Source organism: Zonotrichia leucophrys, chromosome 6, assembly GCF_028769735.1.
Source record: "Zonotrichia leucophrys gambelii isolate GWCS_2022_RI chromosome 6, RI_Zleu_2.0, whole genome shotgun sequence".
NCBI classification, from domain to species: Eukaryota; Metazoa; Chordata; class Aves; order Passeriformes; family Passerellidae; genus Zonotrichia; species Zonotrichia leucophrys.
In genome coordinates this window covers 30,629,067-30,655,988 of record NC_088176.1, presented here as the reverse complement: position 1 = coordinate 30,655,988, position 26,922 = coordinate 30,629,067, and the positions used below count along the sequence as shown (strand labels likewise).

Here is a 26,922-nt window from a genome sequence, read left to right as displayed (position 1 = left end):
GGCCCTGCAGCTCCAGGCTGGGCACAGGGGCTGGAAAGGGCCCTGGGGAAAGGCCCTGGGGGCTGTGCCAGGGCTGGGCAGGAGCCCAGGGGGCACGAGGCCAATGGGCCCTGGCTGTGCCAGCCCAGGGCAGGGCCTGTCCCCTGGGCTGGCCCTGCTGAGGAACCCCAGGGCTGTGTCCAGTTCTGGGCCCTCCTGGCCAGAGAGCCCTGGAGGGGCTGGAGCGTGTCCAGGGCAGGGCCTGGAGCCCCAGGAGGGGCTGAGGGAGCTGGCAAGGGGCTGAGCCTGGAGCAAAGGAGGCTCAGGGGGCCCTTGTGGCTCTGCACAACTCCCTGCCAGGAGGGGACAGCCAGGGGGGGTCGGGCTGTGCTGCCAGGGAACAGGGACAGGACAAGGGGAAAGGGCCTCAGGCTGGGCCAGGGGAGGCTCAGCTGGGACAGCAGCAGCAATTTCTGCATGCAAAGGGTGCTCAGGCCTTGGCAGGGGCTGCCCAGAGCAATGGTGGAGTTCCCATCCCTGTAGAGATTTAAAAGTCACGTGCACATGGCACTTGGGGAATGGGTGGCCTTGGCAGTGCTGGACTTGGCTGATCTTCGAGATCTTTTGTCATCTAAATGATTCTAAGTGGCTAGGGCTGGAATTCCATGCCAGAGCACACACATACTCCAGCACTGAATGAGGAAACCATCACCAAACCTTACCAAGAGGCACAGGAGGTCTAACTTCCAGCACAGTGAGGGAAAACATCCTGCAGGAGTTTCCCAAGACTGGCACCAGGACAGCAATAAACTCTGGTAGCCAGGCCAGTGCTGGATAATCCATAATTTGCATAATTTGTCCTGTACCTCTGCCCATGGCATCAGCTGTTGCACTGGGAAGATGTCCACCCCTTAGATAATGACCAGAGTAATTTTTCATGTTCCTTTTGTTATTTTTTTTTCCATTTGTTTTGATTACAGTTCAACCCCTGCTATATAATATATAACATATAATATATAACATATAATATATAATATAATCCTATATAATCCTTCCTGAATTCAGTTCCCTGAAGTCCCATTAAATTAAGACCGTGCTTCTGGGACAAATATAGCAGCACCAAACTGATTCCCTCTGAGAATATCTGCAGTTTTGCTAATTTCTGCAGGAGCCCAATGCACGAGGGTTATTCTCCAGCTGGGAGCAGTCCTGAGTGCTGATCCCCTCTGCTGATGGAAGAGGAAAGAATTCTACAGCTGTGTGGGGCCAAGCAGGGCTAGGAGACAGCTCCTGACAGCTGAGGAACCCTGTGGTGGGACTCAACCCCAATCATTGCATGCCCTCTGCAAGATGGGACTCTCTTCAATCCTTGGGGACCAGAGAGTTTCTAGATCCAGTTCAGGGAATGATGCAGCCTGGGGCTAAAAGGAGAACAAAGGCACAGACTTGCCCTAAGCACAATATCCAGTGGAGACAGAATGGCAGACAAAACTAGTTCCAGACATAAGACATTCTAGATAGAGATTGCTTTGTATGATTTGGGGGTTTTTTTTTGGGGAGGAGGTTATTGAATAATTTCCAAATCAGTTGACTATAAATAACAAAATAATTGAAAGCATGGGCATTTATTAAAAATGTCATCTTCAGTGCTATATCTCATCATGCTGCTTTGATTTCTTCCATGGTCTGCACTGCCTGTAACTGGCTAAGTAGGGAAACCCATTATGATGGACAGTCTATCTTCTCTATCTAATCAAGACTTCCTAAGACAAGACAAACAAATCTAGCAGCATATTTAACTCTCTTTCAAACAAAAATGCTTTCAGAGATCACTCAATCTGCTTTCCTGGGTTTTGCAGTGATTAAGGATCGATTCATGTGACTTCTCATTGTTTGCACATCATAGTTGTGAATAAACAGTGGCCTCACAGGCCTGACCTCTGGAAACAGCTGCTTTGGACTTTAATAACTACTCAGCAACCCTTGGTGAGGGTCTCCAGCCCATCTTTATGCCATGTGAATGTCAGACTTGTCTAAATGTTCATTATTCCCCAATTTGAAATCACCACCGAGCTCTATGAAAGTTCACCTCTCAGGATTAACATTCACCTGTGATTTGTCAAGTGCTTCCTACAACCACATTTTTATTGACTCTGCAGGAGAACTTGATTAGGAAGAGAGAGTCCCTCAGGCTGAGAGGCAGGAGGTGTGAAATGCTGCCCTGTCCATTCCAATTGCAGTGTGGGCGCCACACACTCCACTGAGCTCAGTGAAAGGGAGGAGGGTCCAGCCTGTCACAGCAGCCCCAGGGAGCAGCCAGCAGACAGAGGTTACAACAGCATCTATTTGACCTGCAGTCTCAAATTGCTACTCCTGAAATAATAAAGCAACAAAAGACTTTAAAAGTATTTATAGCTCTCATGTATTCTCTGTCTCGGAGCAGCTGGGCACATTTTTGGGGATAGCAATGAGAAAGGAGTATTGGAAAAACTGTTAAAAACAGGAAGCCAGGTGATAAATCACTCCCTGCTATGCAATTGTGGGAAATGAAAAAAAGAGAGGTGCTATTCTAGCTGGGAGCTTATTGATTTTGTCAATTAGAATTCTCCAAGCTCCCAACAGATCAGCTTTTTCATACCAGGTTTCTTTAAATAAGTGATAGCCATTATCACTTCAGTTATGTTGTAGAGGGGCAGGAGGTGGAGGGATTTATTTTCAAGAGCTACAGACACACCCCAGCTCTCTGAGGGTACTTCCCTCCATTTTGGCAACCCAACTTTCCAGCAAATACCATAGGAACGTGTTATTCAAGACAACTGTAGGCAATCATAGTTGTTGTTCTTCCCTGCCAGCACTGTGCTATCAAGGCAGATTTAATGAACCTTTAAATTACCCATATTAACAGTGTGGCCACTGTTGCAAAAAAAAAAAAAAAACCTTCCCCAAGCCAGCAAAGCTACTGACACCTCTATAAAGTTTTACGAGCACCATGTTGTGGGCTCAGAAATAAAGCAGTTGACTTGTTAGAGATCATTAATCATGGAATCACAGAATGGTCTGGATTGGGAAAGCCCTCCAGGATCAGCAAATCCTTCCCCTCAGCACTGCCACTCCTGTCCCCAAGAGCCACCTCTCCATGTCCTTTAGAAACCTCCAGGGACGGGGATCACACTACAAAGGTCTGCAGAAACACAAATAGACAGAAATTCACCCAATTCCTGAATTCACCCAATTCTTTGGACCACAAGACATGGACAAACACCACCACAGAACAGCCCCATGTTTTATGTGGGAAGATCTGTCCAAGAGAGTTTCTTTTTTTCCTCTTTCAACATCACCTGTTCCTATACAATGGCTAGAGGTAAAAATACAGAAGGATGGAGCTAGTTTGGGGTGGGATCAGCACACAGGAAGTTTCCTGATACGTGGGAAGTGATTCCAATTGAACTGAGTGGATATAGACCAATATATCCCTAAGAATATAACCAATATGACCCTAAGGGTGAGCAGGCTGCGTAGCAATGGATAAAAACCACGCCAAGGGAAGGCAAATCAGAAGATATTTGGGTTGCAAAACAAATAAATGATATTTTGGGCCCTATCTGAAAGGGGTTGGAAATTCTTCCCACTCAGCAGTAACTTATGAAAAAAGAATTTAAAAAAAAGTAAAAGCCAAGCATAAGGGGAGATGCCCATGCTGGTGCTCTTAACTTCAAAAACTACTGATTATGCATTTCCTAGATTTTGCTTTTCTAGATCCCACTGAGTTTCACAGAATATAAACAGACCAAGATACAGCTACATTCAAGTCAGATGTTGCCAATAATTTTCAGTAATATTTTTATGAGGTGAACATAAGGTTTAGCATCTGCAATCTGTCTGAGCTGCTGGGATAGTTTAAAGGTACCGAGCTATCAGGTTAATCAAATTTTGAGAAGAGAAAAGAAACAAAACTGCATATTAAGCTGAAAAAAAGCCCCCCACACTGATGTGTATTTTAGAAAATATATGCTGCAGTCAGCATGCCCAGTAACCTCCCATTATTTACACACAGTCAGCTGTAAATCTTTGGGAAGTGTGACCCAGGAATGCCATCTACCAATAATCCTGAGACATCAACAAAGCCTGTGAGTAAATTGCAGCACACATCAAAGTAAGACAGTCTGAGAATGAGAATCTGAGTTTAAACTGGTGTGCTTCCACCTGGAGTTATTTATTTAGGGTGGAAAACTCCAACATCACTGAGTCCAGTTGTTATCCAGCACTGCCAAGGCCATGACCAAACCATGTCCCCAAGTGTCACATAAGCTTCTCTGAGAAACAGAACTCATACAAAACATGATGGCAAGAAATGATACGGCTGTGACACAACCCTGAAAAGACCAAAAATACTCAGCTAAGTTCATAAAACAGTTCATGATCTTTGTAACTCATCAAAGCCCCAAGGGAAGGATATGAATATATATTCTCTGAAAATGTGGCCCCTGAGGCCTAAAACACAGTGTGCAAAGGAAGAGAACAGAGATCTGGCTGGAGAACCAAGTCCATTTCACTGACATTCCTATTCTGTCCACAGGCAAAAATCCTTCTGTTATTGCAACTACAGCTCTTTCTATAACACACCAGAATTCTTCTGACATGTGAGCAAGCAGGTGGAGACAGCCCCTGCCTCAAGTGGGAGATTCAAACTCAGGGTTCTTGCACATGTGAAACCCTTCTAATCACACATTCTCAGTAAATCCTCACAGCAGCAGGGGGTTCACTGCTGCTCCTGTACCAGAGGAGCACTGTCTGCTATGAAATTTTGGTGTCTGTCACTTGTCTATAAAACCACACCAATTCAAGCCCCGATTCTAAGAGGGTTTCCTGCAAAAATCCACTGCTGCCATGGCACACCCACTGAAGCCTTTGAACAGGGTTAGCTGCTCCTAACCCCTCAGCTGGGGAATGGAAGTGCAGAATCCATCCAGCAGCTTCCCCAGATCCTGCACACAATGTCCAAACTCAGCAGCACTGCAAACATATCATTGTTATGGATCAAGCAGTGGTCCCACCACAGGTCTGCAGCTGGTGTTTGACAACTCAAAACACTTCCAAGTGCTCCACTGATTTCCAAAAACTTCTTGACAGACACCTCTGATTCCAGTGGTGCCTCCTGAGGCAGCAAAGTGGCCTCTGAGGAGAGGACAACGACGGCTGGGATGGGGACCTGTTTGAGGCCTAGAATGGTTTAAAGTCCTAAATGGTTTCCCAGATCCTGCACACAATGTCCAAACTCAGCAGCACTGCAAACATATCATTGTTATGGATCAAGCAGTGGTCCCACCACAGGTCTGCAGCTGGTGTTTGACAACTCAAAACACTTCCAAGTGCTCTGCTATTTCCAAAGATTTCTTGACAGAGACCTCTGATTCCAGTGGTGCCTCCTGTGGCCTCTGAGGAGAGGACAAGGACAGCTGGAATGGGGACCTGTTTGAGTCCTAGAATGGTTTAAAGGTACCAAGCTATCAGATTAATCAAATTTTGGGAAGAGCAAAGAAACAGAACCACATATTAAGCTGGAAAAACCCCACACTGATGTGTATTTTAGAAAATATATGCTGCAGTCAGCATGCCCACCAACCTCCCATTATTTACACACAGTCAGCTGTAAATCTTTGGGAAGTGTGACCCAGGAATGCCATCTACCAATAATCCTGAGACACCAACAAATCCTGTGAGTAAATTGTAAAGACCTTCCAGTCTAACAAGTCCAGTATGTAAATTGTAAAGATTTCAATGGATCTTCCAGTCCAACCCTCCTGCCATCTTCCACTAGACCAGGCCTTGCTCCCAGAGAGATCTGGAATGGGAAAGTTGAAATCCATCCTCAGGAAATGATGCACTAGTTTTCAAGCAAAGCCACAGCTGATGTTTCTGCTGTCATAGGAAAAACAGTTTGAGGGGTTTTTTTTTGGCTTTTAAGTGGAATAATAAGTTCCTTCCAACTTGCAAAGGAAATGTCATGGAGACATGGGAAGGAAGAGATGTGGGAGCTGAGAGAACAGGAAAACAGCATTAATCACACAGAACCTGACAGGTAGAGGAGAAAATGTTCTGCTTTCCAAAAGGAAAAGAAGGAACAGATGATTGAGATTTGCCATCAGGCCCTGCATGTTCCTCCCTTCTGGACCTGTGAAAATAAATCCCAGGATCTCAGTTCAAAGCCACCTGTGCTAGAAAAAGCTGTTCACCTGCCCTCACGATCAACCACAGGGTCAGGGATCTGCTGGTCCTTTTAACTCCCTTTTCCTTGTACTTCCCACTGTGGAGCTGCCCTCAAACCCCGACACTGATCTGTGCAGCCAAGGTCCTCCCTAAAGGATCCAATTCCAGCTTAAATCAGAGAGGGAAAAGCTTTGTCTCAGATCAGAGTGAAAAAAAAAGATATGAAGAAAAAATTATTGGCATTGGTTCACCAGTTTAGCTGGGGTTTTTGTTGGGATTTTGGAAACTTCTATAGGGAAATATGAATGGGTCTCCCTGAAATTCCTACATGCAGGAGGTGCTCTTGCACTGTGTCACTACAGCCATGGCTGCTCCTGATTATCTGAAAAGGAAAAGATTTCCCAAGGCATGAAACTGCAGGAGCCAAAACAATTCATGGGTGCTTAAGCCCAACACTGATTGCTTCCTTCAAGGAATGTTCTGTTTCAGGTTTTTCCCTTCGATCCAGTGCCTGCATTTGTCATTTAAACAAACACTCCTAATTTACTCTTGATTTCATAATGCAAATTACTTTTTCTATTACTCCATCTATTCTGTTATTTAGCTTCTGCTTTATTTACCAGTTTGGTTTGCATATAGATCTCCCCCTAAGCAACCCCTACATCAAGGGCTACGTTTATTTTTCCATTTATTTTCTTCCACTGGTTGTGTGATTCAGATTTGAACACATAAAATCAGGTGAGAATCCTTTCAATGGAAAATTCCTGTGAGAAAATTCCTTTTGTTTCACCCAAACAAGCTCCTGGCTTCCAAAAGCTTGCAGATCAGGGACTTCTTGGGAGAGAGTTTATTTTGATTTTAAACCATTTTTCTTCTATAATCACATGCAATTTCCCCTTTTATCTTTTTGCCTAATTGCAGTTATTTTCATCACATATTCTGATTTTATGTTCTCTGTCCCCCTTCTTTTCATATTCCCTTGGTCTCATCCTGTTAACTCCATGTGTTCAAATTTCCTGTCATAGATCACAACTACATTATAATTTTCAGAAAAAAACCCCTCAGGTATTTCAAAACAGATTGGGATTTTTGATTGTGATAAACTCTACCTTACCACATACCTAAAAGTTCAGCAGGTAACCAAGAACTCATTACCAAAAAGTGTTTTGGACACAATTACAGCTAAAATCTTTCATTTAACACACTCATCAATCTGTTACACACAGTTATTTTTGCATGTTTGTACTTGAGTGTGTGATTTAGTAAAATACAGGCCTTGATTACAGAATTGAGGATGGGAGGAATGTTAAAATTCCTGGATTTTTTTCCCTGAACTTTTGTCCATCAGTAAATTATAGCTCATGGACAAAACTTCTCTCTCTTCAAGACCAAAAACTTCACACATCTGAGGTGATGAGGCAATCAGAGACAGCAATTGAGTGGCATGAAGACATAGAAACCCAGGGGTAAATAAAGAGCATTATTGGATTTAAAACATGACAGATCATAAGTCCTGAAAAATGCTTCTATTTCAAATGAATAAATAAATGCTACAAGTTGATAACATGACACAGGGACACACCAACTGTCACACCAAATAACATCAGATAAAGACAGTCAGGCCGCCAAAATCACAAGCCCCAGAAAATCTTGTCATTTTTATACATTTCTGGCTCAAACCATTTTGAGTCATTTTCCAGCTTTATCAGAAAAGACTGCTCATATTGTACTTTCATTTCCTTGAAACCTCAGAGGCTTCTGTAATCATTGTATTTCCTCCAAACCAGAGCTCTTTAATAAACAAAATACCCTAAAATAGCTCCAATTTTGTGAGGAGCTAAGTGGTGTCTATACCCCATATAATTTGTTAAATGCCAGGAGATGATAAAAGAAAATGGGTACAGATTTTATAAAATAAATATTCCAGAAATAAAGTACATTATTAAAAAAATAAATAAAAAGGAGAAGGAAGAGCAAATGGATTTAGAATAATGGAATTATTTAGGTTGAAAAAGGACTCCAATGGAGTCCTTGTCACCAGCCCAGAGCACTGAGTGCCCTGTCCACACCTTCCTTGGACACCTCCAGGGATGGGCACTCCACTTGTCTAATTAACACATTAACCTGATAATTTTATGTTACTAAGTTGGTCTCTTATTTTTCAATGTCTACACTGAAACAAACCATCCTCAGTGACAGGAACTCCATTTTCCACCTGACCCCAGATTTTCTGTCACAAAGAGGCAATGAGTTCTCTCTTTAAAAATTGACTCACACACAGTCCTTGATTTTTTAATCAATACAATTTGGGAAAACTCATACAAAAAATGAACATATTCCCTTTTTTTTACCATTTCTTCTCTACCAGATCACAGTCTAGAGGGTTTTTTTAAGGAAAACTGTGCAGCAGGAGGAAGGAGTTCCCTGCTTTTAATGCCCTGATGCTGCCCCAAAACGCCACACATGAGCTATAGATGTGTCCATCTCCATTTCACCCCTTGCAAACCTGCAGGAAATAGCTGACACTCAGACATATTTCTGCTTCTCTCTGGCAGCCATCTGTGGTTTTTTCAGGTGTTCTCCTGCACTTTCATTTCATCCCTTAATAGAGTATTAAACCCCTGCCTGGTTAAGAGCAATTGGTAAAGAACTCTCTCTGCTGACACACTGATGGAAGTTACTTGCACTTGAACATCCCTGCCCACATGTTTCAGTAGAAAACACCTCGGGGTTAAAAGACTTTAAGTTGCACTTAGAGAAAAATAAAATTGCTAGCTGCGTATCAGGTATTTCTTGCCTTTATGTCCAGTTTTAGGTGGTTAAATATTGGAGTTGAATGTTTTGACCATGGGCAACTCAGTGAATCAAGGCAATGCTGGTAACCTAATTTCCAGCACTGCTTTTTTGTTTTTTAGGATGGAGTTTGTCTGTTTTCATTATTTCCATTATTTCATACTTGCCTCAGTCTCTGTGCTCGTACACCACGATCACAGGCTTGTTCTTCTTCTCCCTGCTATCACATTTTTAATATAATATACAGGATATAATATAATATATGTGACATAATATATGGATGTACACCATTACTTCTCTCTGAATTAATTTTTTCCTGATCTTGGGAAGTGTAAATCCAATTGCTGCCAGGTTTAACAGGATGAGAGTCAAGATTTACTGAACCACAGCCTGGTCTTAAACATGACCATGGACTGCAGCTGATTTTTTTTTTTTTTTAATAATCTTTCCAACCTCTTTTCTGAGGAGCTACTTGCCTGCAACAAAAGATAATGTGTAATTTGATTAAAGATGGATATTTCTCCTCCACAGCACAAGTAAATAATCTACTTTAAAGTAGTTTGAGCTTTCATGATTCATCCTGGTGAATGCCCCCATGTAAGGGCAGATGCAGTGACCACGAGCAATGAAAAGAAATATTTAAATAGAAAATATTCCAGTTTGAAGAGAAGCAGCAGCTTCAGATGAGTGCAGAAAGGTCTTTTTCCTGCTATGCTCTCCTCACCCTTTTGTTAGGAAGAAGATTGAGAGTGATCCATTTAGGCTGGGCTTTGCCTCAGCTTTGTGTCTACAGTGCAAGGGGAGGAAAGAAATGCAAACAGAAAACATGACAGCTCTAAAATCCCCTGAAGTGCTGCCACAGTCAGGCAATCATTGAGTCAATAAGGCTGGAAAAGACCTCCAGGATCATCCAGTCCAGCCTTCCACCAAATCCCACCAAACCACACCAGAAAGAGCCCCGTCCTCTCATTTTTTAACATTTCCAGGATGGTGACTCCAGGACTGCCCTGGGCAGCCCATTCCAATGCTTAACACATAAAACATTGAGTCATTGGTTAAACTCAGGGGAAGTTGAACTTGAAAAATGAAGAAAATTCGTCACACGGGAAAAAAAAAAAACAAAACACCAAATGAGCAACTTAATGAAAAATAAAGTATGACTAACGACTTCTCAAGGAACATATTACCACTGACTGGAATGGCAATCAGCCCTCTTCAGCACTAATTTTGAATAGATAACATTAATTTATAAATAAGCAGTTTTAGCATTACATCCAATATCCCCCTTGCTCAGCACACAGCAATTAGAGCCCTTGAGAAATCACGCTCCTAAAAACATTGCTTTGCTTGGCACAATCAGCCTGAGAAACTGAAGGAAAAGCTTGCTCACCCAATATTTCCAGTGGCCTGATCACTGGGATCATCTGGGAGCTGCATAGATTTAGTAGCTGCTCAAGATTTACACTTTTATTTTTAAATTTGCCTTGTCTGGATGTGGAAATCAGTCTGGCACCAGCAGAGTCACCCAGACACACAGGAGATCTCCTGGGAGCTGAAGAAATTAACCCAAATTAAACCTGACAAGTCCATGCCATGGCTTCCAGAATCATCCAGGCTGGGAGAGACCTTCAGGACCATCAGCTGCTCCCCAGCACCACCAGCATCACCCCTAAACCACGTCCCAAGGGCCACAGTCAGAAAACTTCAAAATATTTGCAGAAATGGTGACTTCACCACCTTTCTGAGCAACTCATTCCAGTGCCTGACCACTCCCTTCCAGTGAGTATTTTGGTGATAATTCACTTGTGGAGAATTTAAGAAGGAATTCAATATGGGACCTCAGAATTGTTTTTGATGATATTATTTATTTTCTTTATGTTCTACATAGGCAGGAAGGGTGAGTTGGGCTCACATTGTCACAGCATAGTTCAGAAGGTCACAAGACCCTTGGTTACAAGACATTTCAAGGATTTATTGACCAATTAAACACTGCCAACAAGGATATTTATGTTCTTAACCCAATCCTTAAATATTTCATCTTATGGACTCATGCTACAGGGTAAGCTTTCTTAGCCAATCATGTTATGACACACAAATCTACAGTACTGCATTCTAAACTCCTTGTTTACCTCCCTGTCCAATTTATTCCAGTGCCTGACCACTCCCTTCCAGTGAATTTTTTGGTGACCATTCACTTGTGGGGAATTTTAGATGGAATTTGATACAGGGCCTCTGAATTGTTTTTGATGCTGTGATTTATTTTCCGTATCTTCTACATAGGCAGGAAGGGTGAGTTGGGCTCACATTGTTACAGCATGGTTTAGAAGGTCACAAGACCTTAGTTACAAGACCTTTCAAGGATTTATTGACCAATAAAACACTGCTAACAAGGATATTTATGTTTTTGACCCAATCCTTAAATATTTCATGCTATGGACCCATGTTACAGTGTAAGCTTTCTCAGCCAATCATGATATAACACACAAACCTACAGTATTGTATTCTAATCTCCTTGTTTACCTCTGAAATTATTTTTCCCTATATCTTTAAAACTCTAAACTTTCCTCTACTTAGCTTAACATGTCTCTGCTTTAAACTATAAATCCACATTCTCACTTCTAGCACCTAAGTTTTGGAGCCTTTTCCAAGGTCTCAGATGAAATCCTGGGTTTAATTCTAAGCTTTGGCTTACAGGCCTAAAGTTCTGAGAGTTCCCTGCATTTTGGATTCCAATATTTTTCCCCCTAATATCTGATTTGAACCTCCCCTGGTGTCACAATGCTGCAGAACTGTTGGGGATGAGGTGCCTTTCTCCAGCCCTGACATCACAGATGTGGAAATCAGTAAACCTCAAGCTGAGGCAATGCAGGAAATTTCACATCAGGCATAGAAAAAGTTGTTTTTGTTTTTATCCTTTATACAAACTGGGACTAAATGAAGTTTTAAGTTAGTCTTCTCTAAGATACCATGGCAGGGGGTCTGAGGGTGTATATGGTCAGTCAATATTTAAACTCTCTGTGCAAAATATATTAGGCAAATATATTTAATAACATGAATGCTATATACACATATATATTTAGTATATAAATTTAGACAAACTTGAGAGATTTTTGAATTTCAAAACAGACAAAATCTGCATCCAATTTTGAGACAACCCTCAACAGACTGATTCATACTTTGAAACCATGTCCTTGTAACCTGAAGAAATCAGAAACATTCATTAGGAACAAGACATTTTTTTTAATAGGTTTGATAACACAAACCTGTTGGATTAAAAAAAGAGATGGAAAAGTGTATCTGCTACTCCATGGCACCAGTCTGTGACTGTGTGGGCAGAGCTGTCTATGCAGCAATGCCCCTCAAACCCAAGCAAATTGCACAGCCTGTTTCTCCAGCTGGGGATTTACACCCCACTTCACCCCCCAGTTTACAGAGAGAAGGAGCTGTGACTTCAAAAATGAGATCTTTATCCACAAGCCTGTTTTGAGCATAAATTATTCCACTGTGGCATATGGAATGCTTGGCAATATTTACCTCTGACTCACCAGCTATTCTCTGGTAAGATGGAACACTAGACTACAATCATAGAATCTTGGAATGCATTGGAAGGCCCCTGAAAAATCTTCTATTAAACCCCCCTGCCAGGAGCAGGGATGTCACTGTCTAGAACAGCTTGCTCAGGGCCCCATCCAACCTGACCTTGAAAGAAAAATCAAGTAAAATTCAGAAATTATTAAGATGTAAAGATGCCAATAACCCAAAAGGTGGATGCCTCTCTGCATTGAAGGAACACAAAAACACATTTCAGGGTTTGACTACTGATCCCACGTCTGGAACTATTTTTGGCTTTTAAAAACACATTGTTTGTTTTCAGTTGTGAATACCAAACTCCTCATTGCCACAGAAACCCTGCTGGAGAGTCAAAAATCAGTGAGGCTGGAAAATCCCTCGCTGTGGGCACAATGCCCACCTTGTGCCCAGCCCAGAGCACTGAGTGCCACCTCCAGCCCTTCCTGGGACACCTGCAGGGCTGGGCACTGCAAAGCTCCCTGGGCAGCCCCTGCCAAGGCCTGAGCACCCTTTGCATGCAGAAATTGCTGCTGCTGTCCCAGCTGAGCCTCCCCTGGCCCAGCCTGAGGCCCTTTCCCCTTGTCCTGTCCCTGTTCCCTGGCAGCACAGCCCGACCCCCCCTGGCTGTCCCCTCCTGGCAGGGAGTTGTGCAGAGCCACAAGGGCCCCCTGAGCCTCCTTTGCTCCAGGCTCAGCCCCTTGCCAGCTCCCTCAGCCCCTCCTGGGGCTCCAGGCCCTGCCCTGGACACGCTCCAGCCCCTCCATGTCCTTCCTGCATTGGGGACCCAGAACTGGACACAGCCCTGGAAGTCCCTCAGCAGGGCCCTTCTCTGGGTCTGTGGCCACCCCAGTGCCACCCCATTGGCCTTCTAGGTCCACAATCAACTGCCCCACACACATTTTCTCCAAGATCAGGCAAACAACACCATGGAAGCTTTTGGTTGTTCTTAATTCACCCCTTCTGTCCCAAAACAGCACTGGGGGAAACAGAATCCCTTCCCTTCCTCCACACCTCTGACAGTGTGGTTTGGAGTGAAAACAGCTCCAAAATCACTCAATGGACACAGATATAATGGGATTTGGATGGTGCTGTTCCAGAAAGGCTGTTCTGAGCGGCTGAAGGAAAACCCAACACTCCCCCTTGTTTACAGCAGGTAGCAAGGGGCCCCTGCTGGCTCACACTGCCTCCTAAATGAACTTAAATGGTGACAGCACCACTGAACAGACATCTGACCCACCCTACATATTTCTGCCAGCAAATCTGTCAGTGCAGGATGGGAAAACATCCTGTCTTTGCAATCCTCAAGGCACAAATGCACCCCCGGTGAGTGCAGAACACTTCTGCTGCTTCAGCCTGTGCTTCAAAGATCTCCTGCGATGACACAAACACTACAGATCCTGGATTTCTGTTTGTTCCAGAATGCTGTGCCATGACACAAAGAAAATTTATTCTTTTTCAGAGCAAAGTGAACACAGGAATATGAGTAATTAATGCAATTTTACCAGAGATGGAAACGGTTCAGAATTAAAGGCATGTCTGGGAGGGGGATTTAGGTAGAAAAACTGAACAGATATCACTGCTGGTGTACATCCTGCACTTCCCACCTGTGAGCAGCTAGGAAAGAACATTGCACAAGGCTGGCATTCCAGCAGGATGCCTGTTTTATCTGACCAAAGCTGCTCAGCAGAACACTTCCCCTCAGCTACGTGCCCCTCTCATCAATACGACAATTTGGCTCCTTCCACAAGGACAAAACTTGATGATAACACCTCCCTCTGACACCAGTCAGCCTGTGAAGGCACAAAAATGCTGCTCCATTCATGAAATAGCAAATAAATGAATAGTCCCAGGGTTGAGAGACCCAGGGTTGATCTTTGGAAGTGGCCACTACATGGAATTTCCGTGCTCCTTCCTCTTGGAAGGAGACAACTGAGTATCACAGAGTCATTTTATTTCTTTAGATTTCTTTATTTATTCTTTATTGTTATTTCTTTCTTTTCTGATGAGAACTTTTTCTTCTATTCTTTTAGTATAGTTTTAATGTAATATATATCATAAAATAATAAATTTTATTATATAAAGCCTTCTGAAATATGGAGTCAACATTCTCGTCTCTCCCCTCATTCAAAAACCCCTGTGAACACCATCACAACACTGAGCCAAATAAATGTGAATGGTTAACACCGAGCTAACAAAAAAATTCTCCCAATACAAATGAAACCAAATAGCCCAAACTCCTGCCTACATCCCACACTCCCAAATAGCCAAAAGTCCTACATCAAATAGCCCAAACTCCTACATCCCTTGTTTCCTTCTGTGATCCCAGGTCAGGGACTGGAAGTATCCGTGACAGAGAGTCCACCTGATCCACATCAGCTCATCATTTTCATTTCATCCTGGGAACCTGAGAGCACAGATCATAATGTCCACATATGTCAAAAATTCATTTCCACATCCCACAAACTGTCTTTCAAACCATCATGCTTCAGAAGAAATTCCTTGAGAATTCAATGTTCAGAATATTCCCATCGATTTATGAATGCAAAATCTGAAATCAATTCTCACCATCATGATTTTAGTTTTGCTGGGAAAATGAATTGAAAATATGAAACCGATTTGTGCATTTATTTATCTGCATGTTAAATATATCAGCTCAATGGCAGCCTCCTTGGAACTAGGGAATTGTGATGCAGTGGTTTCAACAGAGATTTTAGGCCACAGAGTGCAGTTTGCCTGGGCTCTACAGATGGTCTGGAATGCAAATATAAGGGAAAACCTGACAGAAAACAAACATCCCACTGTGTTCCTTAAATTTAGCTACCCCTCAATGTATTATTACAACACAGAATCTACTAATTATGGAATTATAGAGTCCCAGAATGGATTGGGTTGGAAGATAGTCCCTTGATTTTTTACTTTTTTTTTTCCAAGTTCATCAAGACAGACTGATCATTTGAGTTTCTATTCCATCAAAACCTGCCATTTTTAAATTTTAAGAACATTTTGGGCATCATTGAGGAACTGACTTTACTGAGAAGGCACTGACAGATCCCTTCAAGGCCTGGCTGACTTTGGGGTGTCAGCCCAGCACTTTGGGACACAGGCAGGCAGAGCATCCATGCCCACCTCCTGCTGTGTCAGGAGAAGATAAAGCCCCACAGGACACCCAAATGATTGGAATATTAATAATTCTCATTTATTCAACCATTTCAGACAACCATAAAGAAATCAGACACCTCAATGACATCATCATCCTCATCCATGCCACTGTCACCACACCCCCACAAGGGTTAAATGATTTTTGAGATCATTCCAGCCCCAAATGAGCTCAAGCTTGGCACGTACAAGATTAGAGGGGAGAAAAAAGGCCACTCTAAATTATGCTCAGCAATGACACATTGCAGTTTCAGAAACTCAGGAACATAAATCAGTATTAAGTTTCTGAGCTCTCTTGACAAGAAAAACCATCATATAATTATAGAATCAAATGAGAGACATGCCCACGTTGTAAGTATTTGTAAGCAAGTTGATATCAGTCATACTTTAGAAACAAATATCTCATTTACAAGCCAATTTGAGCAATATAAACTGCCAAATTGAGCCTGAAGCCTGAAACCCAAAGTCTGCAGGAAGAAGCCAGTCCTCTAATTTCCTGCATGACTGGAGACACAAAAGTAAGAACAAAGTGTCATTCTATTAAGGCTCAGAAAACATGCTTTTAGAACTCAGGTGGGTTTAATTCCTTGGCTTCCAGACTTCTAGAAACAAAACTTAAAGCAGCTCAGTGCTGAGGCTTAATGGGCTGAAGGCAATCTGTGTTAATGGAGTCCACTCTGGAGTGGATTTGCTCCTCTCTGTGCCTTTAGCCTGGAAATAGCCAATATTTCTTTCTTCACTTTATTATTAGTAACTGTAGGGATGAGAAATTATTGATCCATCTAAGCTGTCATCTTGTTTAAACTTCAGACTACTCATGTGCTCCAGGGACTTTGGTTGTTTGTCCTAAATTAAATAATTGTTAGGAACTCAAAGGGATGAAACCGTTCCTCCCCTAATTATGCATTTCATGCCTTGCTAAACTCCTTAACAAAATTGAGTCAGTGGCTTGTGGCTGACAGGGCATTATTTGTGGGGAAAATCAGCCCACACTTGAGTGGCTAAATTGACAAACAACCAAGCTGAAACCTCCAGATTTCAACAGCAACTGATTATCTTGAACTGATCTTTGGAAGTGGCCACTACATGGAATTTCCATGCTCCTTCCTCTTGGAAGGGGACAACTGAGTATCACACCATCATCTTATTTCTTTAGATATTTCCCTGAATAAAGAATATGAGAAAACAAGACTGCTCTGCTCATTACTTCCAAACATCTTCCCTGGGAAACAACCCAACATCAAAATATTTTATCATCATACTCCCAGCATCTAAAAATTTCTGCTTGTCTGGCTCTTTGTGGCTCTGTGGTGCCCTTCTCCTGAGGTTTCTGCTGCCTCTAGACAAAGCCACCAGCACAAAAATGCCCTTTTTTGTCTACAATAACACCATAGTGCCCAGGTGCTGAGCCCCTGGAACTCTGATACAATGATTTTTCTTTTTTCAAGGTATTTACAATTACATAAATTGCTTGAATCTCTTTTTTTGGCATTCATTTTAAAGCTCAAAGTGTTTCATCTGCCCTACCTTCCTGGACATTAGGACCTCTCATTGCTTCTCATGCTTTTAGCAATTATTTTAACAATTTTTCTTTTTTTTCCCCTCACTAAATATGGTATAATATGAGATATAAATTCACAGTAGGCTGTATTTACCTGGTTAATCCCCACAGCTTTAACGAGAAATACAAGAAAATACACGAACCAAAAGAAACACATTCAGGTTCCCAGCTGTGACAGCAGCAGATCAATGTTTGCTGTGCCATCTTGACTTAAGTATCTTTTCTATGATCATTTCTCCAATTTATATTCATTACAGAACACCTGCCAGATCTGTTACCCAAATTATTTGGTGTCCCTGTTGTATCCCCCAACGTGTGAAACCACCTCTTGTGCAATCAAAGCTCAAGTCTGCTTTGAGAATCACCACATAAAAAAAGATTGATTTTCATCTTGGAAATGTCAGACTTGTGCCTATAATGCTCAGCTACATTTCTCAGGAGCAGTAAAGTTCAAAAAAGAGCCCCAGCCCTGACACATCTCCGACACATCATGATGGATGTGACAGTTCTGCTGCTTTACTGCCAGAAACGTCCTGCTACAGAATGAGGCAATCAATGGAGGATAATAAATCTATCCCAGACCCCAGAACTATTTTTTGTACATGCAGAACAGCAGAAATGACACATTAGTTATACCTGTGGAGGTAATAAACCATCACACTTTTCTTTACTGTTGCACAATTCCAGTTAAACAATTTAATCTTTACCTGTTTTATCTGTTCAACGCTTCGCCATCGCAACTCCCAATATGCATTTTCAAATTATTAATGGAGTGAATTAAAAAGATAAAAAAGAAAAAAGAAAAAAAGAGAGAGGGAGACAACTGAAGACACACTTTCCAGTTAAAAGAAGAAGTTTTCTTACCATTTTTTCTGGTCACTCTGTCAGCCAGGAGAACAACTGCTGCTCCAAAGGAATGTGCTGAATTACGTTCCCTTCATCCTGGAACACATTGCTCCTGATTAATACTGACTCAGAAATTTTACCTTGAGTGCACAGCACAAATACATTTCATTTCCCCCTTTTTTTTTTTTTTTGAGAAGCCCAATGTTTGAGATAAATTACAGCAAGTTTGGAAAAGTTAATTTGACGTGCATAAATCAAGGCTTGGCAGAGAAAGGATTGGTTTGATTTATAACTAATGCCTTTGAGTGTATTCTCCCACCTATCCTTCAAGTAACAGCCTTGATTTCAGCAAGAGGGAATATACTTCAAAATAAGTATTTTCTGAGGTCATTTGACCACACCACCAACAAAACAAGCCCAGCTGTGCCAAACACGGTGATTTAAAATACATGAGTTCATTTCAAATTTTCACTACACAGGCGCAATAAATTTGAAAACTGTTGCAGGACTAGATTGATGGTTCCCTGTGCTTGTGTATGATTTCCAAAATACATCCATGGATCACTGTCATAATTCTATTTCTCCCATTATTCTATACATTCATAAGCACACAGACAATATTTAATGCTGCACTGAGTTTGGATGAGGCAAAGCACACAGCACAAGCAGGTATGTGACTAAAGCTCTGTAAAACTGAGAATTAGGAGGAATTCCAGGGCCAAAAAACTTCTCTTTATTAATTTGGCTTTTCCTAGGCTTTTCCTAGTTTTAAAGGCAGGAATATCCTGATATTCTCTCTATCTTGCCCCCTGAAGGACACTGGCTGCATTTATAGCCAGGCTGAGGAAAGAACAAGAAGCAAAGTTTATTTTGCTTTTGCACAAACCTTAAATGAGTTCATAAACCTGTAGGTCAGGCTCTGCCCCAGAGCAGTGGGGACCTGGCTGTGAGGAAAAACTCATCAATGAGTTTGGATGACACCAAAAATCCCTCCTGACTACTTGGTGGTGGCCCTTTGCTCCTGAGGAGTCCCCATGAAATGTTAGAGGCAGAAAATGAGAACAAAAAGCAAATTTCAGCATGTCTGTGCTTGGACACAAAGCTATCTCACCCCACCAAAGAATTATCATTTATTTTTGTGTGTGGCCTTGTTGTCCCCATGTCAGACACAGCTTCACTCTCCTGTTTTTGGGAAGGGCAGGGAGGGAAGGAATTCTCTCAGAGCACACAGGGAAACTCCAGCAGGATCAGGAGCTGCTGGCCATGGCTGATGAAACGTTCCCATGACAATCCCTCTCATCTGTGCATCTCACAGCTATTTCCAGCAAGCGTATTTTGGTTTTTGTCCAAGTGAGAACAACAATGCATTTCCTGAGGAAATCAAAATTAGCAGGAGCAGTGCAGCACTGCTTTGTAGCTGCTTCTGACAATTAATAAATTAATATTATGTGGTGAGGGAAGAGACTGAAAATAACTCAAATGGTTTTTTCTCTTCAAGCTGGATGATGATTTTTTAGAGTATTTTCTCTGAGATTCAGTGAAATGCTCTGAAAATACTTTGTAGGTAACAGTTCATTTAAAAACTAAGCAATAGCTTTAAAAAAAAGGAAGATTTTGGGGTTTTTTTCTCCCTAGGAGCTAAAATAACATTTGGAGCATTCTTTAATTTTTTAATGATAGGAAAATATTTTGCATTAATATAATGAAGTTGCTCATTATACCCGCAGCTATTTTTAAATTTCCCATAACTGGCATAGCAGTTCACCTAATCATCTCTAATTTTAATGCAATCCTTTTAATTCCTGATAGAAACCTAATTTTTTAAACAAATGTTAAATAAATAGCAAGTCTGGAATCGGTACAGCTCCTGCAGCATTGTGCCATTCCCAACCACATGGAAACACTCTGTAATACAAAATTATTCATTTTCAGTCACCATTCCAGCTCAAAAACCTATAAAAGCTCACCAGATTAGCTTTCAGCAATAAAAGATTAGAATACAATGTCTTGATTAGCCAAAATTCTTTAACTTCTTTCATGTATTATTAGCTCAACTCAGATTTTCCAATTTCATTGGTGTCCTTGACAGAGGGAAAAAAGGAAGGATTTTCTGGGCGAGGAAAGGAGCAGGGTGGTCTCAGGTGAGGCAAGGGCTCTCAGAGATCAGAGAAATTCAAATTCAATCTTCCAGCCCCTTCATGATCTGCTGACCTGATTTGTGCACATAAATGAGCAGTAGGGATTTAATTCCAAGCCAAAGGAAGTGAATGAAAGGACTGTTTGGTTGTTTATTTTGGTGAGTTGGAGAATTTCTGTCTGGAATCACAGAATCCTGGGTTGCCAGGGTCCCATGAGGATCCAGTTGCACTCCTGACCCTGCAATATTGCCCTTTTTAGGGTAATTTTGTCTTTCAAATCAGTGCAAGGGCAAGAGCATGAGCAGAAGTTTAATCAGCATCCTCCCTCAGCTCCTCTCACTGAATTTTGCTGATTGTGATTCTAAATGCTGCTGAGATTCAGCTCCTAAAAATGTGTCATAACAACTCCAGCAGCACTGACACCCTGACCTTCAACTCTAATTAATTTTAATAGACATGGCTGTGTTTTGAAAAACTAAAAAAAATAAAGATCTGCCCTGCTCTTTTCTAAAACAAATACAAAGGGAAGAGTCAGCCTACTGAATACACATGATGAGATTCACAGCCAAAATAAAGTTATTAAAATGGCTTCTCCTTAATGTGCTTTAAGAAAGGGGTTTTGACCATGGGCACAAAAACCAGACTACAAAAGCCAACCAAAACCAAACCAAAACTCACCAGAACAGTGCTACACTAAGGCTACATTAAAAAAAAAAAAAAAAACAGTTTCAAACTAAAAGCAAACAAGATCTAGATAAGTTTCATGTAATTTTCACATTTGTAGTGACTTTTAATGAACATTTTTTTGCTGTATCTTTCTGAGACCTCACACTGCAGGATTACCTTTCACTTGTAAAGTCACTGTAGAGTCACCTAAGTCATGTTGAAAACAAAACTAATCACCCAATTAATTCAAGACCATAAATAATGACTTTTTTTTCTTAATGAGATTAAAAATACAGTCTATTCTAGGTCAGCCATGTTTTTATAGCTACAAATAATAACATTAAGGCCTTGTAGGAAATAAAATAGATTTGGAATTAAAACCCATGCTTTTTCCAGAGTCACTCAGTGACTATACAGAGTTTAACACAGAGGTTTTCTTTTCACTTTTCTGTAGTGTCTACTTAAACTAATGTGACTGTGAGAGACTTTAAATCAGTGAAAGACTAAAGGCCCACAGACTCCTTTCTTTCATTGATCTCAGCCTTGTGAAGAGCCTGTTGTTGAGAACAGCCCAGGAGAGGTGGAACTGTGAGAGGGGATAAGGCACTGTGGCATTTCATGATAAAAATGTTTTCACTCTCCAGGAGATGAGGCAATAAAAAAAACTCAACCCTTTTTACATCCTTTAAACACAGTTTGCATGGCTCTCCCTTCCTCAAGAGAGAGAATCTGTTCCTTGGGTAGGAGAAACAAATCTGGGTTGTGCAAGGGCAGTGAGCGAAGAGCTCTCTCCATGAATATCCACCTACTCAGACACAGAATAACCAGCTCCTGAGGCAGCAAATGAAATCCATCCCTTCAGCAGCTATGAAACACAGAACACTAAATAATTCAGCTCCCAAACACTAATTACAGGATGTTGGCAGCAGGAGCTGCCAGCCCTGAGGATGCGGAGATGACCCCAGGATGTGCTGATGCTCCCTCTGACCCTGCTGCAAACTGGAAAATGAGCCCTGCCCTAAAGAGAGGAGCATGGCCATGATGAGGGGGGCTTTATAAAGAATTCCCACTGTCCTCAGCATGAAATTCTTGGGAGTAAAGACAATTTCCCAGAGCACATTGAGACCACCTGAGTGTTGCAGACATCTTTTATGGAAAATTCTTTCCTTAGGATTTTTCCTCCTGAGAAGCTGAGAGGCCTCAGGAACAAAATGTAAACAATGATTATCTGTTGCTGTGGGATGCAACAGGTGCATCTGTGATTGATCTCATGTTGGATGTTTGTAATTAATGGCCAATCACAGTCAGCTGACTTGGACAGAGAGTCTGAGACTTGACTTTTGTTATCATTCTTTGCTATTCTATTCTTAGCCAGCCTTCTAATGAAACCTTTTCTTCTATTCTTTTAGTATAGTTTTAATGTAATATATATCATAAAATAATAAATCAAGCCTTCTGAAACATGGAGTCAGATCCTCGTCTCTTCCCCAATCCAAGACCCCTGTAAACACCATCACACCTGAGGAAAGTGTTCCAGTCCCTGCTCAGACAAGGATTAATGCTGTTGCTCCTGGCAGGTAAAAATCACCTGGAATTCCCACCCTGTGTGAGGCAGGGCAGTGTCAGACAGAACCAGCAGCTCTGAATCACACACAGGACCCCGAAGTAAATATTCCCAGAACCCCAGAGCAGCTGGGACTGGCAGAGCCTCTGGAGATCATCATCTAATCCCCCTGCCAGGCAGGGGCACCTGGAGCAGGTGGCACAGGGACATGTCCAGTTGGGTCTGGGATGTCTCCAGAGAGGGACACTCTCCCCAGGCAGCTGTTCCAGGGCTCTGCCACCCTCCATGGAAAGTTCTTCCTCATGTTGAGATGGACTTTGTGATGTATGGCCACTGCTCCTCATCCTGTCACTGACACCCTTCTCTGCCAGCCCCTGGAGATGTCTGTGTGGATTGATGGGATCCCCCTCAGCCTTCTCTGCTCCAGACTGACCAGGCCCAGCTCCTGCAGCCTCTCCTCATCAGAGAGATGTTCCAGACCCAAAATCATCCTTGTGGCCTCTCCTGGATCCTCTCCAGCATCTCCTTGAGCTGCAGAGCCCACAGCTGGACACAGCACCCCAGATGTGCCTCACTGGGCAGGGCAGAGGGGCTGGATCTCTCCATGACCTGCTGGCCATCCCCTCCTGATGTCCCCAGGACTATGGAAAGTTCTTCCTCATGTTGAGATGGAATTTGTGATTTAAGGCCACTACTCCTCATCCTGTCACTGGCACCACCCCTGACAGCCCCTGTGTGGATTGATGGGATCCCCTCTCACCCTTTCCATCTCCAGACTGACCAAGGCCTACTCCTGCAGCCTCTCCTCATCAGAGAGATGCTCCAGAGCCCAAATTATCCTTGTGGCTCCCTGACCTGCTGGCCATACCCTTCCTGATGTCCCCAGGACCCCACTGGCCCTCCAGGCCTCTCTGTCCACTCATGGCCACCTTGTCCCCAACAGCACCCCCAGGTCCTTCCCTGCAGGGCTGCTCCAGCTCCTCCAAGCCTGTGCTGCTCCTGCCCAGGTTCAGGACCAGAATTTCCCTGGTTAAACCCCACCAGGTTTCTCTGCAGCCTCTCAAGGTCCCACTGAGGGTCAGCTCAGCCCCAGGTGCATCCATCAGCTCCCACCACCAGCACTGCCACACCAGGCTCTGATCCCAGACCAAACAAGATTCCCTGGCCTGGAATTCCATGGTTCCTCTGATCTTTCCATCACTTTTGCACCTCACTCTGGTACTAACAGAGCCAGAGCACAGAGAGGTGCCAGGGACTGATTTTCTGCTCATTCCTGGTGTTACCTGTCCATATGATCAGGGGGTTTTGTCACCAGGACAAGGCCTGGCCACAGAGAGTGATGCCAGCTGGAAAACCCAAGAATCCCTTGAGGATAGGGTGAACAGAGGGATCTGTACCCAAAATGCTCAGGAAGGCAGACCCCAGGTGTATTCCCAGAAAGGAAGATCCCAAATCTCCCATATTTCCCTTTAAGTTCTGGTCCAGCAATGCCATAAAACTCATCCCCACCATCTTCATCCTTTGAACAACTTCCATTTATCTCCCTGTGTTCAGACATGACACAATCAATGATGATGTACAAAATGGCCAGAAAAATAAAGTACAGCTGTGGACAAAAAAAAAATGTAGCACAGATAAGAAATGAGTCCAGTCTGCATTATCAGAGCATCTCAAAAATGCTAAAGATCAAGGATTAGGTTTGATTTTTAAAAACTACTGCAAGCCCAGGTATCTCATCAAGCCTTTCCAAAAGCATCTGCTTTCCTTCAGGGCTTTTCATGTCCAGCCTATAGAAAGGATAAATATTCCTTTAAGTGGCAATGATTTCTGAAAGATGAATTTTGCAGTGATTTATGCTTCAGGCAGTGTGTATAAAACCTGACAGGAAGCTCTAAACTGATGAGTGCTCCTGCATTGCTCTTGCACTGATTTAAAAGGAAAAATCACCCTAAAAAGGGCACTGTTTGCTTGAGTTCTGCAAACAGAGTCCCACTCTTAAAGGATGGCAAGAGCTGAGGAATATCACTGATGTGGTGATAAAGATTTTCTTAGAAGACAACAAAATTCCTGAGAGATGTACCCTGACATAAAAAATTTATCAGATATCTGCTCTCCATGGCCAGCAGTACCTCTGGAATCAGTGTGTTCCATGGTTAACAATCAGAACATGGCAATAACCAGAACAATTATTTTGAGGATAAATGAAGGAAATCAGTTAAGCCATCCCTGCTAAAGAGAGATAATGATGATATTCAAAGACAAATCAATGTATTTACAGATTAATACCCCAGTGTAAAACACAAAAAATAGGAATTGAGGAAATTTCTTAGTCTTTCTCTAATATCCTTTCCTCAAACCCTGAAAAATTTCTACAACATGTTTTTTTTTCAGCATTAGGGGCACCTGCAGCCCAAGACAAGCAGGCAAATTAAGCACCTTGCAAAGGCTCAGCCACAGCAGCTTCTCTTCTCCCAGCTAATTAAAGGGTTTTCCTCTGAGCCTGAAGCTGTCTAATCATGGCAGAAGCATTCCCCCATCATTAGGGATGACTTGAATCAATCCTGCAGCAGGATGCAGACTCAATTTCCTATTTGATTTTTAATTATAAGCTCTAGATACCAATTTCCCTAAGTTTTCAACATAAACATTAAAGAAAACCAAACACCATGACTGAGATTTCACAGTCTTTTGTTATTCATAAGTGGACTAAAACTGAGCAATTTTGCTTTCACAAAAACCCAGGCATAATCCAAATGATTACAGAGCTCAAATCCCTCCGTGTCCAATATTGCTGATCAAAACCAATGCAACAGTCAGGCCTGAGATAAGATCTCTGTATCATTCTGGCAACTTTATTGTTATTGTTTTTTAACTCTTGGTAGAAATAGGGCCCAAAAAAAAAAATCTTTCAAGAGATCTTTCATTTCCTTTCCATGCCTTACAAGAAAGAGAATAAGTATATTGTGGTTTAATGTGCTAAATTAGACAGCAGGTTTTAAAAGATGATGTTGGCTGATAACAGCACAAAGAGTAAGAGAGTTTCTTAATCAGTTTTTTTTTTTCTGGGTGTTGATTTTAGAATTAGTGGCTACTCCAGGAAAAAAAAAAAACAAAAAAAAAAACAAAACAAAAACCCCAAAACACCCCAAAAATCTCCCAAACAGCAAAAAAACCCAAAAACCCCATAGAACCAAAAAACCCAAAAAACAAAACAAAAAACCCCCCAAAACCCCAAAAAACAAAAAAAACCACCCAAAACCCCTAAAAACCAAAAATCCAACAAACAAAAAAACCCCAAAAAACCAAACAAATAAACCCCCCAAAAAGCCAAAAAAACCCAAAAAGCCAAAAAACCCAATCCCCCAAAAAACAAAAAACCCAAAAAACAATCAAAAAACCCCCAAAAAGCAAAAAAACCCCCAAAAAACCCATAAAACAAAAAATAAAACAAGAAAAACCAAAAAACCCCTAAAAGGCCAAAAAAAAACCCCAAAAAAACCCACAAAGCAAAAACAAAAAAAACACAAAAAAAAACCCAAACAAAACAAAAAAACCAAAAAAGTAAAAAAAAAAACCAAAAAAACCCCATAAAACCAAAAAACCCCAAAAAACAAAACCAAAAAATAAACCCCACAAAAACCAAAAAACCCCAAATAATAATTAAAAAAAAAGAAAACCAAAACCCCGAAACAAACAAAAAATCCAAAAGTTGCAGGGCAGATTCCACTTTTAAAAATTCCAATTTCTTCTTTGCTGTTTTGAATAAGGGCTGAGAGAGGCTGCTGTGCTCTCAGTGCCTTCCTTTAGCAGACAGAGGCAAGGCTGGAGGAGATGAAATAAGCATTTTCCTCAGGAATTCCTCAATTCAGCTGTGAAGAATTTCATCCTTCCCTTTTTACCTCGGGAGTGCAGCTGAAGAAATGCAAAATGCCCAGAGTGCGCTGAGATATTTCAGTGCAGCTGCATTGTCTCAGCAGACAATAGAGGGCCTGGAGGAGAGCAGTGCTAAAAATAATTTCCCCAGCTGAGCTCAGGAGGAGAGGACTCATCCCAAACCATCCCTGTTGCCCTCATCAGGGCACTTGTGCACCTCTGGCAGCAGCTGGTGCCAGCACATCACCACAAACGCAGAGAATTGATGAAAAGAATGAATTACAGAGTGGTATTAAAAGAACAACTGGAGGAAAACTGAATTGGGCACTTGGGAGGAAATTGGAGAGGTAGGAGCAGGCTGTGCTTTGTCATCTGCAGCACGGTTCAATAGAGAAATAGAAAATATATAGCAGAGCTCATTTCAGCCAAGGAGACAGCAACAATAAAAGGAAGTTCTCAAAGGGAGTGTGGGCACCTTCAGTTTTGGGGGGAATAAACTCTTTGAGAGACAAAAGAGACAGAAAATTCTCAGGATAATTCACTTTAAGCCATTCACGTACACATGGATT

General features: G+C 42.1%; 1 protein-coding gene across 9 annotated transcripts in view; it reads right to left on the bottom strand.

The window, feature by feature from the left end:
* Positions 1-26,922, bottom strand: part of PCDH15 (protocadherin related 15) — a 634,585-nt gene that overhangs the window by 456,263 nt on the left and 151,400 nt on the right. For all 9 annotated transcript variants that reach the window (XR_010440717.1, XR_010440719.1, XR_010440716.1 and 6 more), the window contains exon 3: positions 18,131-18,208. The gene's annotated coding sequence lies outside the window, so the exon portion shown is untranslated. The remainder of the gene's footprint in view (positions 1-18,130; positions 18,209-26,922) is intronic.